Below are 10,201 nucleotides of genomic sequence, written 5' to 3'. Positions count from 1 at the left end.
ATGCTCTAAATTATTCCACCTCTGGAAGGAAATAGGATCTCTAATTGACTAAATTTTAGATATTCGGATACCCTTGTGCCCCAAACATTTCCTACTCACCGTGTCTTTACCTGAGGCTTCTCGTAATCAGACGAAACTATTCATCCATATAGTCCTAGCGGCTAGATGTGCCATAGCCTCAACCTGGAAATCCTCGGAGGTTCCCACTCTCTGAGAAATTGTACATTTATACTATGGAACACATTACTAACATTTTAAAGGGTTCTTCTGGGACCTTTCTTAAGGTATGGGAACCCTGGACGTCCTTTTTTTAAGACCCCACCACCCTTTCATTGACTAGCCTTCGCTCTTCCATACCACATAAACTGCTCACGTTATAGCACAATGTTTTTTCAATTTATCTCCCAGAAAGCGGGACCAGTCGAGATATCCTTCCATGCTTCCATCCTATATTTTTCCTATCTTCTATTTCTTATCCCCCTTCCCTTTTAGACTCTATCCTTATCCTTCCTTTTTCTTCTCTCCTCCCCCTCACATCTCCTCATTTCTATACTGTTTCCTACTATATTAAAAGAAATTTGATGAGACTGATTAATGGTTTCTAATCGTATATATTTACAGGAATCTCCCCATGTTGGACACTGGTTTTCCATTTTAGGGCATTCTCTGTGATTCGATAATTTTGCAGAAATCCTGTTGCACACTGTTATTGACATTCTCTTTATTGTATCTCATCTTCCTAATAAAATTTACTTAAAAAAAATAAATAAAAATATGTGAACATCGGCCTTGTGTGTAGATTGTGTGTGGCACAGAATCAGGCTCTATAGGAGCACCCCTGGGGCCCTTTAGCAGTTATAGGGGCCCATTTATCAAAAACATATTTGAAGCTATTTCTCCAAAAACACTCGACGTTAAGTATCTCCTAAATGTCTCTGATACCTGCTGCAATTCCTCCTTTCCTGCCAGCAGCCACAACCCCCATAGGTTTCTACAAAGCATTCCCAATGTTGGCCCCCGCAGCTGCCAGATGGCGGTAGCCCATTGCGGCCTATGGGCTACACATTGCGTTTGCAGCACGGAAATGGCCACGGTGCATGTGCGGTGGGCGGGGCTGTGCATGCATGTGCGGTGGGCGGGGTTGTGCATGCATGTGCGGTGGGCGGGGCTGTACATGCGCAGTAGTCCAGCCGTCACAATGAGCAGGGACGGGCTCTTTCCCCTGCGGGTGCTCATTGATACATTGACCCGGCATAACTGCATGTTGCATTGCGATCCCGCGCACAGATCACATTGAGTATGTGACCAATGATAAATGGACCCCATAAGTGGATGAAATGACCGCGCAGTGCCGACACCAGGGCTCTCACCATCATTTTTTCCTTCAAACCATTTCTTTTATTAAGATTTTCTACTTAATTCTTCATATTTGCTGCAGCTCGTGCTGATTATTATTCAGGGGGGGATTAGGGACTCCCCCTCGTCTCCGTTGCACATTCTCCAGCTAGCTACATTGATGAAGAGAAGGAATGCCAGGAAAAAGCCGGAGAGAGGACGCCTCGTACTGACCCCCTTTTGTTTCAGGATTAGTAACTTTCTCTGTAACACCAGGAGCTTGTGAGATGCTCTGCGGGGACGGTTATTTTGCTGGCCGGAACACACTGAGGCGGTTCCAGTGCTTTTTCCCATCTCATGGAATGAGGCCTCAGGATCCCCCATTGTATGTATGTGAGATTTGGGGTGACCGGTGTTATTCTGCGTTGTACGAGGACCCTGCAGATAGTAACTGGCCACAGTTCATGAAGGTAAATGTTCTGCATTATCGCAATGGCTCGTCTTGTATAACATGTGCTGTAGCGCTGTCACATACTGTCAGGTGAGGGCACATAGTGGTCTATTCATGAAGCAGTGAAACGTGTGGAGAAGTGAGCCAGTGGAGAAGTTGCCCATGGCAACCAATCAACAATGAAGTAACATTTATAATTTGCATACTATACAATTGTACGGAGCAGCTGATTGGTTGCCATGGCTCACTTCTCCGCACTTTTCACTGCTTCATGAATAGACCCCTCATACAGTAGCGTGCATACTTATTTAGTAGGGGCAGAAAACCTGACCACAGCTATATGAGTTTTGGGGCATTTTGGAGGGGGGGGGGGGGATTGACGATAAAGTGTTGCATACCCTGGAAGTGCCACCACGTATGCAGCGACCGTCGGAGCAGGGGTCCCAGTGCACTACCTTACTAAATGTTCTTTTCCTGGATACTGTCACTTACTGTCTCATATACTTCTCTTGTGTATACCATAAACACATAACGGACATTTATAGTTGTCCGAGCTGTCAGAACAGCAGCATACGCCGCGTATTGGTTGTGATATGTTAAGCAAAGGAAAAGGTGCAACAATGGCGCAAGCTAATCGTCACTTCACGCAGGCACCAACCGGCTTCCATCGAAAGAGATTCAAGTGCCACCAATCACAGAGCTGGAATGTGTAATGAGCTTACGGTACGTTGGCCGCTGTTTCTCAATGAATTTAAGCCTAGAGGGTCCATGCGAGAAAAGAACGACGATCCAAATAGAGTTGCCGGTAGAGGGGGACAGAGCAGAGGCCTGGCGCAGCAATGGGATCTCTGCAGGCTTGACCAAAGGGGCCAGGCAGGGTAAAACCCCAATGGGGTACTTGCACTTTTTCCAGTAGACCTCTAGGGTATCTTTATGCAGTGGCGTCACCCAGTGTGTGAAATGGACAGCAAAGAGGGTGAGTGGCCTTGTTGGGAAGGGACATGGTTGCACACCCCAGCCCCCTCCCTGTTTGCATTACTCTGGGAGATGCTGGGCTGCCCAAAAGACTCCCCCCGCACTGCCGGCTCCCCCCGCACTGCCGGCTTCCCCTCAGTAACACACTCCCGCCAGCATGTTTATGTCACTGCTCGGAAGGTGACACCCAGTGCAGTCCACACCCCACTAGTGACACTACTGTCTCTATGGAATTTACTCTCAGGCACTAGGCCCGTGGCACTTGTTGGCATAGGGTCCTCATACGCACCATTAGGTCCTCACATACTACAGTTAGGCGGGCACAAGACCTGAAGGTTATAATGGCAGTAGGCCCTTATCCTAGAAGTGAATTAGAACACTGCCATGGATCCATGGTTACGCCCTGGTGGAGGAGGAGTATGCCCGCTCTCACGCCCAACCAGGAGCTTATAACAGGACTTCAGGCTGGCAATTATCCAGAATACAGTAGGAGGAAGAAGTGCACCAGGAACAAATGGAAACTTATACTATAGTGCTATCTAATCACACACACACACACACACACACACACACACACACACACACACACACACACACACACCATTCCCCACCAGAATAGGGACAGAGTAGGGACACAGCACAGGGATAATCTGTATATTGCAGTGGTTCTCAAACAGGGCCGACTCAGGAGATTTGCAGGGATGCCTTGGATTGGCCCCCAGGGGTAGTTCTGTTAGCTAGAGGAGAATAGGGCAAACACACCCAGGGGTAGTTCTGTTGGCTAGAGGAGAATAGTGCATACACACCCAGGGCTAGTTCTGTTGGCTAGAGGAGAATAGAGCAAACACACCCAGGGGTAGTTCTGTTGGCTAGAGGAGAATAGTGCATACACACCCAGGGGTAGTTCTGTTGGCTAGAGGAGAATAGAGCAAACACACCCAGGGGTAGTTCTGTTGGCTAGAGGAGAATAGTGCATACACACCCAGGGGTAGTTCTGTTGGCTAGAGGAGAATAGTGCATACACACCCAGGGGTATTTCTGTTGGCTAGAGGAGATTAGTGCATACACACCCAGGGGTAGTTCTGTTGGCTAGAGGAGAATAGGGCATACACACCCAGGGGTAGTTCTGTTGGCTAGAGGAGAATAGTGCATACACACCCAGGGGTAGTTCTGTTGGCTAGAAGAGAACAGTGCAAACACACCCAGGGGTAGTTCTGTTGGCTAGAAGAGAACAGTGCAAACACACCCAGGGCTAGTTCTGTTGGCTAGAGGAGAAAAGCGCATACACACCCAGGGGTAGTTCTGTTGGCTAGAGGAGGATAGCGCATACACACCCAGGGGTAGTTCTGTTGGCTAGAGGAGAATAGCGCATACACACCCAGGGTTAGTTCTGTTGGCTAGAGGAGAATAGTGCATACACACCCAGGGGTAGTTCTGTTGGCTAGAGGAGAATAGTGCAAACACACCCAGGGCTAGTTCTGTTGGCTAGAGGAGAATAGTGCAAACACACCCAGGGGTAGTTCTGTTGGCTAGAGGAAAAGAGTGCAAACACACCCAGGGGTAGTTCTGTTAGCTAGAGGAGAATAGCGCATACACACCCAGGGGTAGTTCCGTTGGCTAGAGGAGAATAGTGCATACACACCCAGGCGTAGTTCTATTGGCTAGAGGAGAATAGTGCATACACACCCAGGCGTAGTTCTGTTGGCTAGAGGAGAATAGTGCAAACACACCCAGGGGTAGTTCTGTTGGATAGAGGAGAATAGTGCATACACACCCAGGACTAGTTATGTTGGCTAGAAGAGAATAGTGCATACACACCCAGGGGTAGTTCTGTTGGATAGAGGAGAATAGTGCATACACACCCAGGAGTAGTTATGTTGGCTAGAAGAGAATAGTGCATACACACCCAGGGGTAGTTCTGTTGGATAGAAGAGAATAGTGCATACACACCCAGGGGTAGTTCTGTTGACTAGAGGAGATTAGTGCATACACACCCAGGGGTAGTTCTGTTGGCTAGAGGAGAATAGAGCAAACACACCCAGGGCTAGTTCTGTTGGCTAGAAGAGAATAGTGCAAACACACCCAGGGGTAGTTCTGTTGGCTAGAAGAGAATAGTGCAAACACACCCAGGGGTAGTTCTGTTGGCTAGAGGAGAATAGCGCATACACACCCAGGGGTAGTTCTGTTGGCTAGAGGAGGATAGCGCATACACACCCAGGGTTAGTTCTGTTGGCTAGAGGAGAATAGCGCATACACACCCAGGGGTAGTTCTGTTGGCTAGAGGAGAATAGTGCAAACACACCCAGGGGTAGTTCTGTTGGCTAGAGGAAAATAGTGCAAACACACCCAGGGGTAGTTCTGTTGGCTAGAGGAGAATAGCGCATACACACCCAGGGGTAGTTCTGTTGGCTAGAGGAGAATAGTGCATATACACCCAGGCGTAGTTCTGTTGCCTAGAGGAGAATAGTGCATACACACCCAGGCGTAGTTCTGTTGGCTAGAGGAGAATAGTGCAAACACACCCAGGGGTAGTTCTGTTGGCTAGAGGAGAATAGTGCAAACACACCCAGGGGTAGTTCTGTTGGATAGAAGAGAATAGTGCATAAACACCCAGGAGTAGTTATGTTGGCTAGAAGAGAATAGTGCATACACACCCAGGGGTAGTTCTGTTGGATAGAGGAGAATAGTGCATACACACCCAGGAGTAGTTATGTTGGCTAGAAGAGAATAGTGCATACACACCCAGGGGTAGTTCTGTTGGATAGAGGAGAATAGTGCATACACACCCAGGGTTAGTTCTGTTGACTAGAGGAGATTAGTGCATACACACCCAGGGATAGTTCTGTTGGCTAGAGGAGAATAGAGCAAACACACCCAGGGCTAGTTCTGTTGGCTAGAAGAGAATAGTGCAAACACACCCAGGGGTAGTTCTGTTGGCTAGAATAGAATAGTGCAAACACACCCAGGGGTAGTTCTGTTGGCTAGAAGAGAATAGTGCAAACACACCCAGGGGAAAGTTCTGTTAGCTAGAAGAGAATAGTGCAAACACACCCAGGGGTAGTTCTGTTGACTAGAAGAGAATAGTGCAAACACACCCAGGGGTAGTTATGTTGGCTAGAGGAGATTAGTGCATACACACCCAGGGGTAGTTCTGTTGGCTAGAGGAGAATAGTGCATACACACCCAGGGGTAGTTCTGTTGGCTAGAGGAGAATAGTGCATACACACCCAGGGGTAGTTCTGTTGGATAGAGGAGAATAGTGCATACACACCCAGGAGCAGTTCTGTTGGCTAGAGGAGAATAGTGCAAACACACCCAGGGGTAGTTCTGCTGGCTAGAGGAGAATAGTGCATACACACCCGGGGGTAGTTCTGTTGACCAGAGAAGAATAGTGCAAACACACCCAGGGGTAGTTCTGTTAGCTAGAAGAGAATAGTGCAAACACAGCCAGGGGTAGTTCTGTTGGCTAGAAGAGAATAGTGCAAACATACCCAGGGGTAGTTCTGTTGGCTAGAAGAGAATAGTGCAAACACACCCAGGGGTAGTTCTGTTAGCTAGAAGAGAATAGTGCAAACACACCCAGGGGTAGTTCTGTTGGCTAGAAGATAATAGTGCAAACACACCCAGGGGTAGTTCTGTTGACTAGAGGAGATTAGTGCATACACACCCAGGGGTAGTTCTGTTGGCTAGAACAAAATAGTGCAAACACACCCAGGGGTAGTTCTGTTAGCTAGAAGAAAATAGTGCAAACACACCCAGGGGTAGTTCTGTTGGCTAGAAGAGAATAGTGCAAACACACCCAGGGGTAGTTCTGTTAGCTAGAAGAGAATAGTGCAAAATCACCCAGGGGTAGTTCTGTTAGCTAGAAGAGAATAGTGCAAACATACCCAGGGGTAGTTCTGTTGGCTAGAAAAGAATAGTGCAAACACACCCAGGGGTAGTTCTGTTGGCTAGAGGAGAATAGTGCATACACATCCAGGGGCAGTTCTGTTGGCTAGAAGAGAATAGTGCAAACACACCCAGGGGTAGTTCTGTTGGCTAGAAGAGAATAGTGCAAACACACCCAGGGGTAGTTCTGTTGGCTAGAAGACAATAGTGCAAACACACCCAGGCGTAGTTCTGTTGGCTGGAAGAGAATAGTGCAAACACACCCAGGGGTAGTTCAGTTGGCTAGAAGAGAATAGTGCAAACACACCCAGGGGTAGTTCTGTTGGCTAGAGGAGATTAGTGCATACACACCCAGGGGTAGTTCTGTTGGCTAGAGGAGAATAGGGCATACACACCCAGGGGTAGTTCTGTTGGCTAGAGGAGAATAGTGCATACACACCCAGGGGTAGTTCTGTTGGATAGAGGAGAATAGTGCATACACACCCAGGAGTAGTTTTGTTGGCTAGAGGAGAATAGTGCAAACACACCCAGGGGTAGTACTGTTGGCTAGAGGAGAATAGTGCATACACACCCAGTGGTAGTTCTGTTGACTAGAGAAGAATAGTGGAAATACACCCAGGGGTAGTTCTGTTAGCTAGAAGAGAGTAGTGCAAACAGACCCAGGGGTAGTTCTGTTGGCAAGAAGAGAATAGTACAAACACACCCAGGGGTAGTTCTGTTGGCTAGAAGAGAATAGTGCAAACACACCCTGGGGTAGTTCTGTTAGCTAGAAGAGAATAGTGCAAACACACCCAGGGGTAGTTCTGTTGGCTAGAGGAGAATAGTGCATACACACACACACACACACACACACACACACACACCCAGGGGTAGTTCTGTTGGATAGAGGAGAATAGTGCATACACACACAGGAGTAGTTCTGTTGGCTAGAGAAGAATAGTGCATACACACACAGGGGTAGTTCTGTTGGCTAGAGGAGATTAGTGCATGCACACCCAGGGGTAGTTCTTTTGACTAGAGGAGATTAGTGCATACACACCCAGGGGTAGTTCTGTTGGCTAGAGGAGAACAGTGCATACACACCCAGGGGTAGTTCTGTTGGCTAGAAGAGAATAGTGCAAACATACCCAGGGGTAGTTCTGTTGGCTAGAAGAGATTAGTGCATACACAATCAGGGGTAGTTCTGTTGGAAAGAGGAGAATAGTGCATACACACCCAGGGGTAGTTCTGTTGGCTAGAAGAGAATAGTTCATACACACCCAGGGGTAGTTCTGTTGGATAGAGGAGAATAGTGCATACACACCCAGGCATAGTTCTGTTGGCTAGAGGAGAATAGTGCAAACACACCCAGGGCTAGTTCTGTTGGCTAGAGGAGAATAGTGCAAACACACCCAGGGGTAGTTCTGTTGGCTAGAGGAAAATAGTGCAAACACACCAAGGGGTAGTTCTGTTAGCTAGAGGAGAATAGCGCATACACACCCAGGGGTAGTTCTGTTGGCTAGAGGAGAATAGTGCTTACACACCCAGGTGTAGTTCTGTTGGCTAGAGGAGTATAGTAAATACACACCCAGGCGTAGTTCTGTTGGCTAGAGGAGAATAGTGCAAACAAACCCAGGGGTAGTTCTGTTGGCTAGAGGAGAATAGTGCAAACACACCCAGGGGTAGTTCTGTTGGATAGAGGAGAATAGTGCATACACACCCAGGAGTAGTTATGTTGGCTAGTAGAGAATAGTGCATACACACCCAGGGGTAGTTCTGTTAGATAAAGAAGAATAGTGCATACACACCCAGGAGTAGTTATGTTGGCTAGAAGAGAATAGTGCATACACACCCAGGGGTAGTTCTGTTGGCTAGAGGAGAATAGTGCATACACACCCAGGGTTAGTTCTGTTGACTAGAGGAGATTAGTGCATACACACCCAGGGGTAGTTCTGTTGGCTAGAGGAGAATAGAGCAAACACACCCAGGGCTAGTTCTGTTGGCTAGAAGAGAATAGTGCAAACAAACCCAGGGGTAGTTCTGTTGGCTAGAAGAGAATAGTGCGAACACACCCAGGGGTAGTTCTGTTGGCTAGAAGAGAATAGTGCAAACATACCCAGGGGTAGTTCTGTTAGCTAGAAGAGAATAGTGCAAACACACCCAGGGGTAGTTCTGTTAACTAGAAGAGAATAGTGCAAACACACCCAGGGGTAGTTCTGTTGGCTAGAGGAGATTAGTGCATACACACCCAGGGGTAGTTCTGTTGGCTAGAGGAGAATAGTGCATACACACCCAGGGGTAGTTCTGTTGGCTAGAGGAGAATAGTGCATACACACCCAGGGGTAGTTCTGTTGGATAGAGGAGAATAATGCATACACACCCAGGAGCAGTTCTGTTGGCTAGAGGAGAATAGTGCAAACACACCCAGGGGTAGTTCTGTTGGCTAGAGGAGAATAGTGCATACACACCCAGGGGTAGTTCTGTTGACCAGAGAAGAATAGTGCAAATACACCCAGGGGTAGTTCTGTTAGCTAGAAGAGAATAGTGCAAACACACCCAGGGGTAGTTCTGTTGGCTAGAAGAGAATAGTGCAAACATACCCAGTGGTAGTTCTGTTGGCTAGAAGAGAATAGTGCAAACACACCCAGGGGTAGTTCTGTTAGCTAGAAAAGAATAGTGCAAACACACCCAGGGGTAGTTCTGTTGGCTAGAAGATAATAGTGCAAACACACCCAGGGGTAGTTCTGTTGACTATAGGAGATTAGTGCATACACACCCAGGGGTAGTTCTGTTGGCTAGAAGAAAATAGTGCAAACACACCCAGGGGTAGTTCTGTTAGCTAGAAGAAAATAGTGCAAACACACCCAGGGGTAGTTCTGTTGGCTAGAAGAGAATAGTGCAAACACACCCAGGGGTAGTTCTGTTAGCTAGAAGAGAATAGTGCAAAATCACCCAGGGGTAGTTCTGTTAGCTAGAAGAGAATAGTGCAAACACACCCAGGGGTAGTTCTGTTGGCTAGAAGAGAATAGTGCAAACACACCCAGGGGTAGTTCTGTTGGCTAGAGGAGAATAGTGCATACACATCCAGGGGCAGTTCTGTTGGCTAGAAGAGAATAGTGCAAACACACCCAGGGGTAGTTCTGTTGGCTAGAAGAGAATAGTGCAAACACACCCAGGGGTAGTTCTGTTGGCTAGAGGAGATTAGTGCATACACACCCAGGGGTAGTTCTGTTGGCTAGAGGAGAATAGGGCACACACACCCAGGGGTAGTTCTGTTGGCTAGAGGAGAATAGTGCATACACACCCAGGGGTAGTTCTGTTGGATAGAGGAGAATAGTGCATACACACCCAGGAGTAGTTTTGCTGGCTAGAGGAGAATAGTGCAAACACACCCAGGGGTAGTACTGTTGGCTAGAGGAGAATAGTGCATACACACCCAGGGGTAGTTCTGTTGACTAGAGAAGAATAGTGGAAACACACCCAGGGGTAGTTCTATTAGCTAGAAGAGAATAGTGCAAACACACCCAGGGGTAGTTCTGTTGGCAAGAAGAGAATAGTGCAAACACACCCAGG

At 47.8% G+C, this 10,201-nt stretch overlaps 1 protein-coding gene across 1 annotated transcript in view; it reads left to right on the top strand.

Moving 5' to 3' along the window:
- Positions 1 to 1,673: 1,673 nt before the first annotated feature.
- LOC134933876 (solute carrier organic anion transporter family member 1C1-like) overlaps positions 1,674 to 10,201 on the top strand; it is a 135,103-nt gene continuing 126,575 nt past the window's right edge. The window contains exon 1 of the mRNA XM_063929417.1: positions 1,674 to 1,805. The gene's annotated coding sequence lies outside the window, so the exon portion shown is untranslated. The remainder of the gene's footprint in view (positions 1,806 to 10,201) is intronic.

Source organism: Pseudophryne corroboree, chromosome 6 (assembly GCF_028390025.1).
Source record: "Pseudophryne corroboree isolate aPseCor3 chromosome 6, aPseCor3.hap2, whole genome shotgun sequence".
Taxonomy (NCBI): Eukaryota; Metazoa; Chordata; class Amphibia; order Anura; family Myobatrachidae; genus Pseudophryne; species Pseudophryne corroboree.
Note: the sequence above shows the minus strand (reverse complement) of the source record. Positions and strands in the feature narration are given on the sequence as shown.